This window comes from Phyllobates terribilis, unplaced genomic scaffold (assembly GCF_046119375.1).
Source record: "Phyllobates terribilis strain yellow unplaced genomic scaffold, ASM4611937v1 Scaffold_5__5_contigs__length_657084704, whole genome shotgun sequence".
Taxonomy (NCBI): domain Eukaryota; kingdom Metazoa; phylum Chordata; class Amphibia; order Anura; family Dendrobatidae; genus Phyllobates; species Phyllobates terribilis.
This window is the reverse complement of record NW_027362765.1, coordinates 73,536,135-73,543,713: the sequence shown is the minus strand read 5'-3', so window position 1 is coordinate 73,543,713 and position 7,579 is coordinate 73,536,135. Positions and strand designations below refer to the sequence as shown.

General features: G+C 41.9%; 1 protein-coding gene across 1 annotated transcript in view; it reads left to right on the top strand.

Annotated features, from left to right (window-relative positions):
• The first annotated feature begins 259 nt into the window (after positions 1-259).
• LOC141272078 (uncharacterized) overlaps positions 260-7,579 on the top strand; it is an 80,112-nt gene continuing 72,792 nt past the window's right edge. Inside the window, exon 1 of the mRNA XM_073682389.1 lies at positions 260-418. The gene's annotated coding sequence lies outside the window, so the exon portion shown is untranslated. The remainder of the gene's footprint in view (positions 419-7,579) is intronic.

The following is a 7,579-nucleotide window of genomic DNA, read 5'->3' as shown; positions in this document are numbered from 1 at the left end:
TTGTCCCTGTCTCTATCCATCCTTGATGGTCAATCAGGAAAATTCTCTTATATAGAAGATATAATGGGGAATCTCCACAGACCTCCACCAACAGAGCCGCACACTGGATATATGACTGTTCTGTGCTTCCAGGACCTGTGATGATGTCCCAGTCATGTGATCAGTCACATGGAGGGGAGGAGCCATTCTCCATTTTGAGGCTCCATGAGAGAAGCCGCCTGTACTGGTGAGAGGTAATGAGGGAGCAGGGAGTGTGTGATGGGGAACAGGACTAACCCCTAATGGGCTGAAGGTCGGGGTCTCTCTGACCACTGGAATATACAGCGGAGCTGGAAAGATCCTGAAATCTTTACAATTTTCCACATTTCTGAATTAATTTGACCTAAAACTCCATCAGATTTTCTCACAAGTGAAAAAGGTGACTGCAATACCGTAATATAAATATACGTAAAATAGTTCAGATCCCATATTAGTATTATGAAAGTATTCACCTCCTTGACATTTTTCGTGTTTTGCTACCTCACAAACTGGAATTTCACTTTTTTTTTTGAGAGTTTGCATTAGTTCATGTAAAGAACAAGCCTACAAGTGAGAACATTTGGTTTTCTTTTTATTGTGAAGCAAACAACAAATAGGGCATAATAATTGAATACTTCAGTGTGCATAACTATTCACCCCCCTATAGTCAGTACTTTGTAGAGCCTCCTTTTGCTCCAATTATAGCTGCAAATCGCTTTGGATAAGTCTCTATGAGCTTTCCACATTGTGCCACTGGGATTTGTGCCCATTCCTTGAGGCAAAACTGCTCCAGCTCCTGAAAGTTAGAGGGTTTCCACCGGTGAACAACAATCTTCAAGTCTGACCACAGATACTCTATGGGATTAACGTCTGGGCCACTAAAAAGCATTTACATGTTTCCCCTTAAACCACTTTAGCAGTATGCTTTGGGTCATTGTCTTGTTGAAAGATGAACCTCCATCCTAGTCTCAAACTACTGACAGACTGAAACAGGTTTTGCTTAAGAATATCCCTGCATTTCGCACCATCCATCTTCCCCTCTAATTGGACCATTCTCCCTGTCCTTGCTGCCGTAAAACATTCCATAGCATGATGCTACCACCACCATATTTCACTGCGGGTATGCTGTTCCTGGTGTGATGAGCTGTGTTGATTTGGCGCCAGATTTAACGTTTACCTTGGTGGCCAAAACATTCAATTTTGGCCTCATCTGACCACAGCATCTTCCTCCATACATTTTGGGATTGTCTCATATATCTTTTGGCAAACTCAAAACGAGCCTTAACATTTTTGTTTAAAGTATTTTTTCTGCCCACTCTTCCATAAAGGCCACCTCTATGGAGTGTACGGCCTATTGTGGTCGTATGGACAGATATTACAGTCTCTGCTTGGGAACTCTACAGCTCCTTCTGGGTTTCTTTTGGTCTCAATTTGCATCTCTGATAAATGCTCTCCTTGCCCAGGCTGAGAGTTTTGGTGGGCCGCCCTCTCTTGGCAGGTTTATTGTGGTACAATGTGCTTTCCATTTGATGATAATGATACTTCGGGGGATCATTAGAGATTGGGATATTTTTTTGTAACCCAACCCTGACTTGTATTTCTTAACAACTTTGTCCCTGACTTGTTTGGGGATCTCCTTGGTCTTCATGGAGTTGTTTGGTTAGTTGATGCTTCTTGCTTAATGGTGTTGCAGCCTCTGTGGCCTTTCAGAAAAGGTAAAGTGTATATACTGACAGACTGTGTCACTCTCAGATTGTACACAGGTGGACTTCCTTTTACCAAGCATGTGACTTATGAAGGCAATTGCTTCCACCTGAAATGTTTAGGGGCTTCATTGCAAAAGGGGTGAAAACATATGCACATGCCAGTTTTCAGTTATTTGATCCCATGCAATGAATTTACGCCTATATTTTTCTCACGAACTTCACCAACTTAGACTATTTAGTGCTGATGCATCACACACAAATTGGATTACAAAAATATTTAAACACAGGATGTAATGTTGCAAAATAGGTAAAGAGCCAAGGGGGGTGAATATATTTGCAAACCACTGTAAATCAGCTAATCAGAATGGTGTGAAAGCATGTGTAAAGAGGCCATTATTGTGCTATTTGAGTGTCAATGTTTACTGGAGTTCTGTCTTTGTATTCATGAACCAGTAGGCTCAGATTGGAAAGAGGCATAGGTCCCTCAACCAAATGGAAGTGTAAGTTGCAAAGCAGGGAATTATGACGCTAGAAAAATGAATCTATAGCAATTGATATACAATACCTAAACAGCTTCTGGAGCTCTCATCAATGGAAGTCCTGACTGTGACCCCCCCCCCTCACTGTATTCCCCATTATTTGCATTCCCAAAAGCTTGGCTCAAGCTATTTTTTAGTCTATTGGCTCCCAGGTCATAAGCAACATGCAGTGAATAAACTCTGAAAACTTTCCGCTGTCATCTCCCGGTTGGGGAAATAGTAAGGTCATAGCAAGCGGACCCAGGAACATTCGAGGAAAGTGTGCAAGATGTGGAAAGAGCCACCCAAAGCCTACATTTCACTGTTTTCTTTTCTGGTCCTGACAATTTCCAGACAGTAAATCCACAAACTGATAAGGAAAGGTGAAGGAATAGAGCAAAGAACGATGCGGAAAAGGTATTACTGTAGTGTGAGGACAGCGAGCGTTGCACAGAGTAACTTGCACCTATCAGTCATCCTCCACATTAGTCTGGGCGGCTTTACCATCGGAGAAATTACGGAACCTCATCCACAACTACCACAAAAGACTTCCAGCTGCCACATTAGTCTGGCAGCTGGAACCCTATGCTGGTGCCCTAAAGCTAATCCTGGACATGCAACCTGGCCAAGATGCAGCAAAACAGGCCCAAGCAATGATACTTTTTTCTTCAAACCTTAACACTTTCCATTTAAACCAAAAAGCTCTATTTTTGTCCCATCTGTCTATAAAATATTGCTCCAATAGCCTTCTGATCTTTTGAAAACTGCAGATCATCAATGTTCTTATGGAGAGCAGTGGCTTTCTCCTTGCTTTCCTGCCATGCACCCCTTTGTTATAAACTTGTCCTTATAGTGGGCTCATGAACATTAACCTTAGCTGATGTGAGAGAGGCCGTTAGTCGCTGAAAGGTTTCTTTGTTACCTCACCTACTGTTATACGCCTTGCTTTTTTGGTGATCTTTATTGACTGACTACTCCTGAGAAGGGTAAAATTGGCTTGAATTTCCTCATTCATACATACAGTTGTGCTCAAAAGTTTATATACCCCGGCAGAATTTTTGTTTTCTTGGCCTTGTTTAAGAGAATATGAATGATAATAAAAATACTTTTTCTCCACTCATGGTTATTGGTTGGGTGAAGCCATTTATTGTCAAACTACTGTGTTTTCTCTTTTTACATCTTAATGACAACCAAAAACATCCAAATGACCCTGATCAAAAGTTCACATACCACAGTTCTTAATACTGTGTTTTGCCCCCTTTAACATTAGTGACAGCTTGAAGTCTTTTGTGGTAGTTGTGGATGAGGTTCCGTAATTTCTCCGATGGTAAAGCCGCCCATTCTTCTTGGCAAAAAGCCTCCAGTTCCTGTAAATTTCTGGGCTGTCTAGCATGAACTGCGTGCTTGAGATCTCTCCAGAGTGGCTCAATGATATTGAGGTCAGGAGACTGAGATGGCCACTCCAGAACCTTCACTTTATTCTGCTGTAGCCAATGACGGGTCGACTTGGCCTTGTGTTTTGGATCGTTGTCATGTTGGAACGTCCAAGTACGTCCCATGCGCAGCTTCTGGCCTGATGAGTGCAAATTTGCCTCCAGTATTTGCTGATAATGTGCTGCATTCATCTTTCCTTCAACTTTTACCTAGCTTCCTGTGCCTTTGTGGCTCACACATCCCCAAAACATCAGCGATCCACCTCCGTGCTTTACAGTAGGAATGGTGTTCCTTTCACCATAGGTCTTGTTGACCTCTCTTCAAATGTAACGTTTATGGTTGTGGCCAAAAATTTAAATTTTGGTCTCATCACTCCAAATTACCTTGTTCCAGATGTTTTGAGGCTTGTCTCTGTGCTGTTTGGCATATTGTAGGTGAGATACTTTGTGGCATTTGCGCATTAATGGCTTTCTTCTGGCAACTCAACCATGCAGCCCATTTTTCTTCAAGTGCCTCCTTATTGTGCATCTTGAAACAGCCACATCGCTAGTTTTCAGAGAGTCCTGAATTTCAGCTGATGTTATTTGTGGGTTTTTCTTTGCATCTCAAACAATTTTCCTGGCAGTTGTGGCCGAAATTTTTGCTGGCCTACCTGACCGTGGTTTTGATTTTTACAGAGCCCCTGATTTTCCATTTGTTAATCACAGTTTGAACGTTGCTGACTGGCATTATCAATTCATTGGATATCTTTTTGTATCCCTTTCCTGTGTTATACAGTTCAAATACCTTTTCCCGTAGATCCGTTGACAATTCTGCTTTCCCCATGACTCACAATCCAGAAACGTCAGTGGCTGGATGAAAGATGCAAGAGTCTGTCTGGATCCCAGAAACTCACTCAGCTTTTATGCACACACACTGATTACAAGCAAACAGGTCACAGGTGAGGATGTTGCCTTTAGTAGCCATTCAAACCCATTTGTGTCAAATTCTGTGCATGTTATCAGGCCAAAATCACTAGGGTATGTGAACTTTTGATCAGGGTCGTTTGGATGTTTTTGGTTGTCATTAAGATTTGAAAAAAGAAAACACAGTAGTTTGTACAATAAATGGCTTCACCCAACCAATAACCATGAGTGGAGAAAAAGTTTTTTTCATTATCATTCATATTCTCTGAAACAAGACCAAGAAAGGAAAAATTCTGCCGGGGTATGTAAACTTTTGAGCACAACTGTAGTTTGTCTGACTTTAGATTTGTGAAGTCTAAACTCTTTAACGATGGTTTGGTAACCATCATACTACCTGATAAGCCTCAACACGTCTTCTGAGAAATCTCCTATATTCCAGTCAGGATACGATACACTTCCACAAACATGTATTGTGAAAATAAGAATCTGATAGAGCCTTGTCCTTTAAATAAACCAGGTCCTTCACTCACACGATTGTCATCTCATTGATTAAAAACACGAGACTCTAATTTCATTTTCAAATTACACTGTGCTACATATTTTCAAAAGTTGTCAGGTTCAGTTATGAAACGACCCATTTCTTAATGATTCTGACCTCCTGGATTCAAATCTGAAAATGAAAAGTTTTAGTTGTCTTTTGTTTCTTTGATATCAAAGAGTTTTCCTTTTGCTGCTACATATAATTAATGCATAAAAGTTTCAATACTTTGAAACATTATTATTTTTGCAAATATAAAGATGCAGAATATTTTGTTATGCCAATTTTCTGATATTTACTTAGAGGAAACTTAGCAACAATACCAATAAGTAAAACATGTCTAAACACTATTGCAAATTATAAACAGTTACAGAAATTGCACAATAAAATAAACTCTTTTTTTTGCTTGTTTCTGCTACTCCTGCATGGGATCATCTCTTACAATTTTTCCAACAGTAATCTGCAAGCTTTGATGGATTCAATTTTCCCTGATATCTTGGTGCAATATCTTGGTGAAGTCTCTCACCGTGCTCACCGCTCACTGCTCCACAGTTTGGTTTAAAGAGGTCTTGATGCAAATGTAAGAAATGAATCTTTAAGGACATGTTACAGCCAAGATTCTTATATGTTGTGAGATTTTCCACCAGCTCTTCATAGTTATCTGCTCTTAAGTTTCTCAAAAAATTAGTTACCACTAATGCAAATACTACCTATGCAGCCTTTTCCTTGCATTACAACAAACAGAGAAACTTCTCATCTTGAAGAAGTTTACAAATCTGATGTCCAAAAAAGACTCTTTCCTTTATCTTTGCTTCACTCACCCATGGAAATTTATCAATGAGATACTTGAATGCTTTTGCATTTTTATCCATTGCTTTTCCAAAGTTCTTCATTAGGCCCAATTTGATATGCAATGGTAGCAAAATCTCATGTAGGTCAACAAGTGCTGGATGCAGGACATTTTTACTCCCTGGCTGAAGTGAATATCAGTAAGGCCAGTCCCTTACTATAGAGATATTCTCTTGCACGACTATCCCACTCACACAGAAAGGAGCAGTACTTTAAGTCACCACACTGACTGGAGTGATTACGCTCCTGTCACTGTATCGCCAACTGCAGAATACAGCGGTCACATCTAACGATGTGGCTGTTCTATTAATGAGATCTGCGTGGGACACTCGGGATTACAGCGGATACGTGAGGATTGTGGTGGTTTATTCTTTTCTCTTTATTACAGGTGACATGGGCATCGGGGATTTGGTGTTAAAGTGAGTATATATTTTTAAGTTTTTGCAGGGGACAAGGGCATCGGGGACTAGGTGCAGGTGAGTATAATGTGTGTTGTTTTTTTTTTGTTTTTTTTTTAAATTTGAATATTTTTTTTATTAACTTTAACTTTTTTTTTACTTTCATCACTGGCGCCGGCTGATGAGAGACTACTGCTCAAATCCAGCAGCTCCTACTCTCACTGTTAACAGAAGTAGTCTCATCAGCCAGTGCCTCTGACGCGCAATAAGGTTTTTACCATGGGAGACAGTCAGAGCTGCAGTCTAACGCTGACATCTGACAGCGTTATTCCGCAGCGCTCTGACCGGCGGTAACAATGTTACTGCCGATCAGAGTCTGTGTTTCCCGAGCTGTCACGCAGATGGCAGTGCGCGAAAGACACGAACAGCAACAATAGTTGTTCGATATGGACCCCAAACTTTACTGGGAGCTGGAGAAGCTGCCGCGCCGGGGCAGTGGGCATAGGTTCTGGCCCCCTATTTAATTGGCGACCCCCTATCTAACTTATTACGACCTGGCATTACAGGATGCACAGGAGTATGCTAAGTTAAAATGTGAAATTTTGGCATGTGCTGGTGTGACTATGTTGGTCAGAGCACAAAAGGTCCACCACTGGGCGTATTATGGTGACAAACCCCCTAGCTGCCAAATGTTCAACTTACTGCATCTTGTCCAGAAATGGTTGCAGCCGGAGTCCTCCACTCCAGCCCAGATGGTGGAGCGAGTTGTCATGGACAGATTCATCCACTCCCTCCCTAGGCTTGTGCAGACCTGGGTTGCCAGGGAGACCCCCGGAATGCAGAGGACCTGGTGGGCTTAGTGGAAAGGTACCAGGTGGTCGAGAGGTCCCTAAGGAAGCCAGGCAGTGTTGCAGAAAAGGGGTGATAGAGCCACAATTTGGGGGGAGTCAGAGGTCCCAAGTGGTTACTGAATGGTTGCCAAAAGCCGCTGGGAATGACTTGCTCTGCTGAAGATGTCACGGTCCTGGACACATAGCCGCCCGTTGCCCCTGAACAAATGAACTGCAGCATAGGAAGGTAATGTTCATACTAAGTTCATGCTAAAGGCAGGATAGGCAATCAGCCCGGTGAGGGGCCGCAGGCATGTCACGTGATAATAAATGGAGTACTGGTGCCGGGACTCTTGGACTCCGGGAGCTTGGTGACCCTGGTA